We start from the raw sequence: 12,304 nt of genomic DNA, 5'->3' as shown, positions 1-12,304 counted from the left end.
AAATAATGACAATGAAGCGTATTTTAAGTCTCAGACATTATTTTTATTGAAAAATAAGTGATTATTATAATCTGACAAAACAATTATATGTTATTTAAACCATACATAATGTGTAGTATTTGTTGCACTGGCTTTAATAATGCTAATTTAAATAATTTTCACCAAAAAAATAATTGTAGTAAAGTAATTTATGTAAAGTAGTAAATGTCCAGACATAATGTACAGCTTCTTCCCTCAAGCTATAAGACCGTTAAACTAATACACCACAATACTCCCACAATGCACTGTAACTGTGCTTTTCTACGCAACACTGCCCTACTGTCAGTCAATCTCTTTGTGTAATGTTTGTTGTGATGCATATCACACATGTCGTCTACTCTTTTTACTGTTTGTGTATATTGTAAGGTTATTATTCACTCATATTAAGTCTCTGTTTGAATTTTAATATTCAAATGCTTAAGAGTCTATGATTGGATCATTATTGCAGTGATTGTGATTATATATGTATGCAATGTCTGGACTGGACCAGGAAACCTAAGCTTTCCACACAACATTTGCTAAATAAAATAAGTTTTAGGGGCAAATGTAGTTTAGTTAATAATGTTAACACGTTATTTGTATCTGTGGATTTTAGGGTGAAATGGCCTGGGTTTGTTTTCCAGAGTGTGTTATAATTCACTGCATTTGTCATGGAGTACAAAGGTCATGGGATGTTGTTTGGAAAGTACGTCTGACCTCATGAAAACACAGTGCCATTGTGCCGGTGCACAACAGCTCATAATACACTAACTGTGTCCCAAAAGTTGTGTCAGAGGTGGAGAATGTGGAGGTGGGAAAACTAGATTCTCTAGAACAATACGCACAATAAGAGCGGGAATGTTTATTCAGAAAGAAACTAGTGTCCATTTTAAATAATGTCATTAATCCAGTGTGACAACATGCTATTTTTATTAATAGATATGGTCAAAATACCAAATATTTTGGCTATATTCTACAATCATGTATAATAACATTGTTCAGCTTCATTCTTGTTAGATCTTAGGACTGCAAATATCCTGCAAAACTGAAAGAATGTGACCTGAATTACACATATATTAGTTAATTATGAATTGAGGATGGGAAAGAGCAGCAGTAACTATGGGTACGGAGAAGAGTGAGCTATATATAATGAGCTCACCGAGTGTAAATGTCTAGAGACCTGACGAACCTCATGAGTCCACGGGTCAAGAGGAATTAACCAAAGCTAACCTGCTGTGAAATGTGCTTAATCACTCCTTAACAGTTAGTTAAAACCAGCCTGTGGATTCATTTACGATGGTGATATGCACAGGGAAACATGTTTATGGTAAAAACACTTGGCAAATATACACTAGAGTATAACACTGTGTCAAAAGCACAACCATAATAACACTTAGGCCAGAACATTTCACGTTTTAACATGAGATTAATGTGGTAAAATCGCATACAGACCTTCTTTGTCTACAGTTATATCCCTGATTTCAACTTGTGCAATGAGAAGCTAAAACAGTAACGCTGGTTAGTTTTGCTGACTCATGCTCTGGTGTCCTGAGTTCAACCAGAAAGAAACATGACGCAACTACAGATCCATGAAACACTGTTTACATGAAACATACCGAAAAAGACTTCAACACTAGTTCTCCTAAAATCTATACGCTGAATTTGAAGCTCTTCTTTCTTTCTTTCTATTATGTATATTAAAGGGGTGGTATAATGCCCTTTTCACAGAATGTAAAATAAGTCTCTGATGTCCCCAGAGTGTGTGTGTGAAGTTTTAGCTCAAAATACCCCACAGATATTTTTATATAGCATGTTAAAATTGTCACTTTTTGAGGGTGAGCAAAAAACGCACCGTTTTTGTGTCTGTCCCTTTAAATGCAAATGAGCTGCTGCTCCCGGCACAGGGGGCCACGTATTTAATTTGTTATGTCGTTTGTGATGTTAAATAAAGCATTAAAAACCGAAGAAGAGTATTGCAACATGTCAGCGGGAAACTTACGGCTCTATATATATATTCTCCTCTCAAGCATATTATAGATGCCGCATTTAGACTGACCACTTCTTATAAGAAAGCACTTTTATCATTCTTTGGGTCAAGAAAGAGTTAATATATTTCCTCCGCCCTTACTGTAAAACACTCGCTCTGTCCGCATGTGCTTAAATTAACAGTAAGGATGTGTTCCTGTCACATATATCACACATGCACTGTTCAATAAGCCGACAGAAATCAGGTTAATGCCAGGCGAAACCTGCATATAATCTATATATAAGCATATGTATAAGCATATAATCGGGTTAAGAACGTTGTACATGTAAACTCACTCAATAAAAATAAAGTTTTTGTGAAAAATGCGGGAATTTTAATTATAAACAAGCCCGAAACACACCTTAGGACTCTTATTTTGAAATGTGTATGTGCTCCTACTGCCAGCTGCTCAGATGAGGGAGATAAAATACACACTCTTACAACCATCTACAATTTAAAATCTATCATAATTCATCAACAAGTAAATGCTCAGCCTGTGGAACGCACAATAGATCGGTTGTGCTCACGTTTATTTCATATAATCACAGCATTTTGGAGTTAAATAAACACATTAGACCATTGAGATACCTGTATTTCCTTCCTAAAATAAAGGGGTACTTCACCACTGGCATAATGGGCTTTCAATAAAGCAATTTTGTTTTTAAATAAGTAGAGAAAACAGAGAAAAATGCTCTTTAGCAAAATAGGTATGAAAACTTCAACACCCATAATGCACTGGGCATGTTGCCGTCCAAGGCCACTGCCACCAGTTTGCTATGGATACACTTACCAGAGTCTAATACCGCCTTGCTTTAGTAGGAAATACTTCTTAGCAAACTTTTGGTCATAATGGTGTTGATTATTGTCTTGTTCCCGGATGCAAGAATTCAAAGAGTAAACGTTTAGCGCCATTAGCGGGAGCAAAATACTTTTGGTTTCCAGTGAAGGATCCCAAAACCTGACAATCCTTTGTGTTTGTAGTCAACATTTCAAACTGGATGATCAGTATTTTAGTGCAAACAGAGGTGAAGAAACAGCTCTTCTGTCAGTTCAGCCTGAAGCAAAGAGCCACTGGGAACAGGTAAGAAAGCTGTGGACAAAGTACAAACCTGATAAACCAATAAAATATGGGCTTTCACATCGGATAGTTACAGAAACTCAGTTACAGGAGCTAGCCACCAGGGCGCTTCCATTTTTCTCACTGCCAGAAGGAAAATTAGTGTTAAAAATGGCGTGTGCTGGTGTTTCATATGGCATGTGTCCGGCCAGTCAACACACTTGCATCACCAGTAGTTCCTATTGTCCTGGGTAAGACCCGACTCTGAAGTAGGAGCTAATTTAGTCCCCCAAAAGTCGGTCCTACACTGTAAAACCTAACACTGAAAGTCACTAAACAAAATGAGTACATTTAACTTATTTAACAAAAAAAAAAAGTTAATGTAACAATAAAAAATGTGATATTAACTGCAAAAACTGCAACTGCAAAACTGCAGAACTTACACCGAATAAGTTATGAATAACCTATTTGTTATTTTAGCTCTAAATTAATGGAATGTACTTAAAATATTCAAGTTACATATACTCAAAATGATTGACTAAACCAACACTAAATTATGAGTGAATATGACTCAATATATATAAGTTCAAAATACTCATTTGTATTTGTTTTTAAACTTAAATGGTTTGAAGCAATCAGTTTCCTCAATCAGTTTGAGTTGAGTTAACTTATTGGGTTTTACAGTGTATAACTAAAATCGTTCCCAGTTCCTGCGGTGCGAACACGCCAAAAAGTGCCGGATACTTCCACCATTAGCGTTGGGAACTTGTGCTTTTATCTCCTCCAGAATGTCTCCCCACAGACTTCAAAGTAACCGCCATCGTGAGTGCATTACTTTCAACACTTTTTGATCATTGTTATAAACTGAGGAACAGAACGCCACATATCTCATACACCATGCAGCCTAGACGTTCAAGTTGAAAACCTGGAATATTCCTTTAACTGTAAGCACATTAACACACAGTAAATGCTGAGTCAGACACACACACACACACACATAGAGAATATTTAAGAGTTGATATGCATAATATTACAGAGCTCCGTCGTATATCAGATCACTAAAGGGTTTCTCCATTACATTTCTCCCTCCGTCACTCCAATGAGACGAAGACAAACTCAAATGAGCAGAAAGAGGAACACTACTGATGCATTTCATGAGCTTCTGTTTCAACATGCCGTGACCTCAAACATGTGCAACTCCGTTCTGTCATCGAAAGTTCAGGACACGCTTAACTGAATTTTCACATGACTCTTTTGCATACAATTAAAGTATACAGTAATTATGGATTGTTACAAAAAAATAAACAATATAGTTGCAAGCAGCAATCACTACTCAGTGGCTCTAGATGCATTCTGGGTAAATGCATTTATTAAGCCAGTAAATACTACTAAGTCTTTCTAAGACACTTTCTGCTGCCAGATGTTTGTGGCCTATAACTGTGACCCACAGGACCAATCAGATCTAAATCTGACAATGCTCAATATTGACACTCTTCCTGTAGCCTTTTTCCTACTTCTTCTTTTTTTTTTTAACCATAAATGTAATCCTTAGCCATGGCAACACCGTTCAAGAAATCAAAGATCTTCAATGTCTTGGCTTAATGTCACATGAATCCACTTTGGAGGACTATTTAAAAACTCAGATCCTACTTTTTTCACCAAAAATGACATTCAATCCAAAATGGCCGACTTGGGCTTTGCTAATGTCATTTTGACAGTTGTTTGGCTTGATAAAATCAATATATTGCTGCGTTCACACTATGTCGTGATTGCCGTAATTACGAGAAAGCAACCCTTGACATTCTCTACTCTGATTCGTTCACGTTCTCTGACTCGCAATTATGGGTTTCTATGGCAACACTATCAACGGCAATATGAATCTGCAGTGGTCAGGTGGTACAAGTCGAAGCTCTCGGATAATTACGGGTTTACAAGTTGTAATTATGAGATGTACAAGGACGTGAACCGTTTTTAAGTAGAAAACGTGTAATTATGGTATTTACGACATGGCGTGAACAAACCACAAAAAAACGACTTTTGGGACACTATCACATTAGTCAAAAGGTGAGTGATACAGAAGCTACAGTTTATTTTACTCTATCCTGGTGGAGACTTTCATGTTCACCAAACCCCTCACAGTTTGCATCAATAAAATTTGATCTGTTTACGTCATCAGCAAGTTGAGAGACCACATATCAGAGCAAATGATTTTCAGCTAGTTCACAATTTTCACAATGTGTGGCTGATCATTTAGAGCATTTCTAGAAGCTCCAGGTTTTTGTGCATCCATATTCCACCTCGAAGCATAATGTAAGGACGTGGCCCTCTCTGTCACTATCCCCTGTGCACTTGCGTCACATATGGTGTAAAACTGCATCAGAGCGAAGTGTCATGAATTTAAAGACCGGATCAATTCCCTAAAGGTGCCTGAAATCAATACAAGTTCACAATCACAATTTTAGCACTTATGTCGAGACCTCTGCCACATTCAGTCTCCAGTCTGAGTATGGTGTCATGGATCACACAACAAAAGCCAGAGGATGGCATAGACACACAACACTGCATTACCATTTCATATTACAGTGTATAATCATTATTATGGATGATGACAATTTCATGCATCACACCACACAAACACACTTCACAATTGCCAAAACATGGTAAATGCTTCTTGATACTCCATCATAAAATGCAGCAGCTGTATTTGATGATTATACAGAAAAATCACACACACGCACACAAAAAAGAATCACAAATGAAATCTCTTTAATCCCTATTATGCTTTTCTGGATGTTACCTTTCATGCAGTGTGTAATACAGCTGTTTTTAAATGTAAATATCAGAGTGCAGATAAAAGTTATTGTCTCCCAAAAGAAAGAACAGATTCTGAACTGCCTAAATGGGTCGTCAGCAATTCCACTCTCACTTCCAGTTACAAACCTATGTCACAATGTAACAAGTTTGCATAATGCAGAGTAGACCAATAACAACAGACTGGGCCATCTGACCAATCAGAGCAGAGTACACCGATCACAACAGACTGGGCCATCTGACCAATCAGAGCAGAGTACACCAATCACAACAGACTGGGTCATCTGACCAATCAGAGCAGAGTAGACCTTCACAACAGACTGGGCCATCTGACCAATCAGAGCAGAGTAGACCATTCACAACAGACTGGGTCATCTGACCAATCAGAGCAGAGTAGACCATTCACAACAGACTGAGCCATCTGACCAATCAGAGCAGAGTAGACCAATCACAAAAGACTGGGCCATCTGACCAATCAGAGCAGAGTAGACCAATCACAACAGACTGGGTCATTGACCAATCAGAGCAGAGTAGACCAATATCAACAGACTGGGTCATCTGACCAATCAGAGCAGAACAGACCAATAACAACAGACTGGGTAATTGACCAATCAGAGCAGAGTAGACCATTCACAACAGACTGGGTCATTGACCAATCAGAGCAGAGTAGACCAATCACAACAGACTGGGTCATTGACCAATCAGAGCAGAGTAGACCATTCACAACAGACTGGGTCTTCTGACCAATCAGAGCAGAGTAGACCAATCAAAACAGACTGGGCCGTCTGACCAATCACAACAGTGTAGACCAATCACAGCAGACTGGGTCATCTGACCAATTAGAGAAGAGTAGACCAATCACAACAGAGACTGGGTCATCTGACCAATCACAACCGTGTAGACAAATCACAGCAGACTGGGTCATCTGACCAATTAGAGCAGAGAAAGGGGGAATCTTTGAATGCACCAACGACACTGTGAGAAAAGAGCAGATGCTACAATGAATTCAATTATGAATTTTTTTTTTTTTTTTTACTTTGGATGCATGTAAACCTATTGTAGGATACTCCAAAACAAAATTAGAAATCTTTGAAATAGTATTATGGAGAACATTAAAGTTTCTCCAAGACAGCAATGGAATTAAATAGTTAATTCTGTCATCGCTTTCTCACCCTCATGTTGTTCCAAATTTCTTCCTTCAGTGAAACATAAAAAGAAGTTCACATTATGAAAGTTGAACAAACATCATCTCATGGCGAACCACACTGGTTCTCGCAAGTCATGTGCCCAACTCACGGCATTTGAGGTTTCTGGCACAATATGTGACGTAGATCGGGAATGAGAGCATTGATCAATGCATTGATTTGAGAGTCAATTAAGGCATTAAATATTGAACTGCTTATCATAATAAAATGTGTTGCTTCACAAGAGTCGAGGCATATGGATCAATTTCATGCTACATTTCTGTCCTTTTTGGAGCTTGAAAGGGTTGGATCCCTTTGACTTTTATAATACAGACAAAACCAGCTGAAACATTCTTCAAATTATTATCTTCTGTGTTGAGGAAAGAATGTCACACACGTTTGGAACGACACTAACTGATGACAGAACTTTCATTTTATGCAGGCTGAACTATTAAAGGGGGGGTGAAATGCTATTTCATGCATACTGAGTTTTTTACACTGGTAAAGAGTTGGATTCCCATGCTAAACATGGACAAAGTTTCAAAAACTAAGTTGTACGTTTGAAGGAGTATTTTTGTTCCAAAAATACTCCTTCCGGTTTGTCACAAGTTTCGGAAAGTTTTTTTCGAGTATGGCTCTGTCTTACCTAAGATAGGGCGGAATTTCCTTATATGGGTTCTAAGGGCACTTCTCCGGTAAGATCGCGGCCGCGCGCGCACTCGTAGACCAGAGCAAGAGAGTGAAAGCAGTTCGCCATCAAAGCGCCCTGCCCGGCTTTTGGGAAGTCAATGTCACCAAAGAAGTGTGTTTTTGGTTGCCAGGGCAAGACAACCCTGCACAGATTCCCAAAGAACCCAGCGTTAAGGAACCCGTGGATGGAGTTTGTTTTCCTGAGCATAAACGGAGTTGTGTAAAGACTGTTGTTCCCTGCTTTTCGACGATGATTGTTTTATAAACAAAGCCCAGATCTACGGATTTGCAGATCGTCTAATGCTTAAGGATCGAGCAGTCACAATGATAAAAATTCGCGGTCGTGCGTTGGAACCGGACGGTGAGTAAAACTGTTTGTTGAACAAATGTCTCTGTGTGTTGTCACTAGCTCGGTGCGTTAGCACAGCTAAGCTTCGCCCACACGGCCCGCCCCCAGCCGCTCGGTTTTTTCCGGAAAGACTCGGTACAGCCTATCTTTATGTTAAAAATTTAATAAAACAAAATACTTTTTGGAGATATGAAGGATGCAATATTACTCTATAGGTACTCAAGATTAACAGGAGATTGAGTGAAAATGAGCGTTTCACCCCCCCTTTAAGGATACGTTTACTCGACAACGATATGCTTAAAACTGAGAAGGTTTTCCTTTGAGTTTTCCACGCACAGACGACACCATTGTCAAAACGATCCCCGTTCACACGGATCCGCGAAAACGGCTAAAAACGCTGTATTCTGCTGCCAGGCCAGTAGATGGCGATGAAACACTATAGACTGAACACGTAATACGCATGCGCATGACGTCATCGTCTTCACAGATTCACGATTTTATTGTTAAAACACAGAGACCGTTTTCAAAAACTTGCACTTTGAAAACCGTTTTCAAAAGTGTGCGTTTTCAGGCGTCCAAAATGGCGTTGTCGTGTAAACGTACGTCCAAGACACATACAAAGTGTTACGTTTTTAGTTGAAAGCGGTGTCGTGTAAACAGCCCTCTAAGTCTACAGGTTTTCCTTCTGCACTGCCAGAGAAAGACTGCAGTGATCTCAGGTTTCTCCTCTAGAGGCTCAAACCTGTGCTCAGATTTATCTGCAATCAAACGTCAGACGTCTCAACACAAACTCTAACATTTCTCATCAAACTCTCCCGAGAACAGGCGATCTGTGTGTCCACAACTGACTCGATGACTATTCACTCAATAACGTTGGGTTAAAAATGACCCAACGAGTAACCCAACTATGGGGTGGTATAGCGCCTTCCCAACTGTGGGTTGTTTAACCCAACAGCCGGGTTATTGCTAGAAATGTTTAAAATGACCCAACATATTTGGAAAATAACCCAACATAATGAATCAACATGCTACATTTTAATGCTAAGTATTCATTACTTCAATGAGCTCATTGTTTCTGCATTCAATTATTACATTATTTAAATTGATACTTTTTTCGCTAACTATGATTTTGTATATGTACATTTCTGAAATCCATAACTTAGACCGTTTCCTCTGATAACAGATCACTCTAAATTGTAATGTGGACTCTTTGAAACGATGTGTATTGTGAAAAGCGCTATACAGTGAGTCTTGAATTGAATATACGACCCTATACAATTGAAATGAATGATGAGCGTAACCCAATGGTTGGGTTAAAAAATAACCCAACGTTTTTTACAGTGTAAGAAGTATCCTGAGCAATAAAAGAGCGAGCATTTCTCATCAAACTCTCCCGAGAACAGGCGATCGGACCCACTGTACTCTTATAGTGTCAACAACTGACTCGATGACTATTTACTTAATAATGTTGGGTTAAAGATGACCCAACGAGTAACCCAAACGCAGGTTATAACGTGTGCACTGACTGCAGAGAGCTATGCTTTAGTCCTGTCACTCAACACTAACAAACACACACACACAACGCTCATGCAGCTTTAATGAGACACACACTTTTGCACACAGCAAATAAAGGTGCACTTCTAAATGTGTGTGTGTGTGAGACAGCATAATATCAGTCTCTGTCCAACACTGCAGATGTCAGTAGTCTAATGTTCAAAGAAATGAACTCTATTCTTGGCTTTATCAACACTATATTGTTCCTTTTGATTTTGAATTGAACATGAGCTGAATGGGAAAGACAGAGAGGAAAAAAATGGTTTAGTAGCCTATAGTTTTCTTTTCTTGTACGTAGTAACTGGTTTTAAAAGCAACAAGTATCACAACAACTGTGAATTCAGCAATACAATACTTCCTCTCTGTGTTATCATGAACATGACCATGTAATATATGATGGTTTTTATAATTTACTCACGCTCATGTTAAGACTTTAAGACCCATCAGACTTTAATTGGACAATCTCTGAAACACAAATTAAGATATTTTTAATAAGCACACGAGAGCATCAGTGCGTGTGCTTTATGTATGCGTGTCGATCATTGTTCAGATCTAAATAACCTTTTTGGATCTTTTAAGTTTTAATGAAGGGACAGAAACGTCCCAGGTGTCATTCAAATATCTTAATTTGTGCTTCGAACGAAGATTAACTAAAGTTTTTGGGGTTTGGAACAACATGGCGGAGAATAAATGATGACAGACTTCTCTTTTTTTTTTTGGGTGAACCGTCACTTTAAATCTTATTGCGTCAGTAAAGAAAATGTTTTCTTTTCTTTTTTCCTTCACAATTGAGCTTATTTTAATAGTAAATATATTTCTGTCATGAAATCTCTCTGGCACGGTAATGGATATAACAATGTTGATAAGCTTGGTGGAATAGATGCTGTTATTACTGATGAACTTTGTATGAATTAATCATATACGTAAAGTGCATAAAGTTCCTCTGACTCAATACAATAATCTAAAACTCAACTTTGCTTTCATTCCCACTCGCCTTGATTACTGTAATTCTCTTGTCACGTGCAACACCAATTTTAATATCTTTGGACTGGCTTACAGTTAAATTCATAATTCGGTTTAAGATTCTTGTGATTGTGTCGGTCGAGCTCCTGTTTATATAAAAGAGTTGTTGCAACATTATAATTCCAGCAGGAATCTTGTTTGCCGGCAAGTCCCTCGCTCTCCCATTGGATTTAAGATCTGGGGACACTTTTGATAAGTAGCTGAAAGAAAACACACTTGCTTAAACGTGCTCATTTCTATCTGATTGTCTGTTTATAATGTCTGTCACTCTTATTTTGATTACCTTTTTATTAGTACTTGGCAATGATTAATCGCGATTAATTGCGATCCAAAATAAAAGTTTGTGTTTACATAATGTAATGTCTGAGTATATATATTTTGTATACAAACACAAACACATGTATAGAAATATTTGCATATATATATATATATATATATTTATTTATTTATAAATAACTTATATTATATATAAATGTTTTATATATTTTATATATAAGAATAACACATTTTTCATAAATATATACATGCGTGAGTGTGTATTTATTTATAAAAAATAATTATGCAACACTGTACACACACATATTATGTAAACACAAACTTTTATTTTGGATCGCGATTAATCGTTACTTTAAGTTTTTATATTCGGATGTAAAGCACTTTGCTCTGGAAAAAAAGCTTTAGAAATAAAAAAGACTTACCTACTCATTGGCAACTGTAAGAATCACACATAAACAAGTGTTGAAACGGGTAAATATAATAACCAGTTATCCTGGCCTTGAATCTGTGTTTACAACGCAAAACAACAGACATTTTCTATTTTTAGAGCATTGATTTATGAATGTGAACACATTTCTCTAAGGTCTACACTGAAAATCCCTTTCACTTTTAGTTTGTTAATCTGCTTATTGTTTTGAAAAGTAGGATATTATGAAAGAAACTTCTGTTTTTGATTGATAACGGACGGCTGAGAGCGAGTCACACACAATTTTACTGTAACAATCACTGTGGTTTCTATGGTATTTTAGTCCTGAATATGATTCACTTAGCCAAAAAATGGTTATGAAATCACTAATAAAGTAACTTACTTAGCCTAACTATGGATATGCTACCATGTTGATAAAACATATTCAGGAGATGTAACGCGCTAATACAACGTTTCTGCTCACATAACTCAATAATTACAAGGTAATAGGACACGTACCTCCTAATCTGTGAAGTATCATGGTTTATGAATATGGTAATTATGCCATATTACCTCCTGGCTCTCTCTGTAAGTCATCTAACAGCTGTCAGTCAGTTTCCGACGCGTATTAATCGCACGCGACGCATCAACAGATGATGACACTCACAGGTCATCAGTGAAGATTCACGGTTGCTATGATACTCGACTGTCTCGAGACGGAGATGCGGCTTAGCAACGACACACAGATGAGGAGGATGATGATGATGATGGGCGTGTAGGGCGCGATCTCTTACCATTACACTTCTTCATTATCCTGCCGAAACTACACGCAGAATCCAGCATCCAACACGTTATATACTCGATGCGATCGATCCCGCTCGTGGCGGCGATCATGTCTGAGTTTCTAATG

The 12,304-nt window shown here is 37.9% G+C and overlaps 1 protein-coding gene across 4 annotated transcripts in view; it reads right to left on the bottom strand.

Moving 5' to 3' along the window:
• Positions 1–12,304, bottom strand: part of tex2 (testis expressed 2) — a 55,963-nt gene that overhangs the window by 43,592 nt on the left and 67 nt on the right. For 2 of the 4 annotated variants that reach the window (XM_079893387.1, XM_079893392.1), the window contains exon 1: positions 12,189–12,304. This exon is cut by the window's right edge and continues 67 nt beyond it. The gene's annotated coding sequence lies outside the window, so the exon portion shown is untranslated. Of the gene's footprint in view, positions 1–11,913 lie in introns of all 4 variants that reach the window. The other 2 variants (XM_079893389.1, XM_079893390.1) reach the window with 2 other exon arrangements.

Source organism: Squalius cephalus, assembly GCF_949319135.1.
Source record: "Squalius cephalus genome assembly, chromosome: 1".
NCBI lineage: Eukaryota > Metazoa > Chordata > Actinopteri > Cypriniformes > Leuciscidae > Squalius > Squalius cephalus.
The sequence above is the reverse complement of the archived record's forward strand: the minus strand, read 5'-3'. Positions and strand labels throughout refer to the sequence as shown.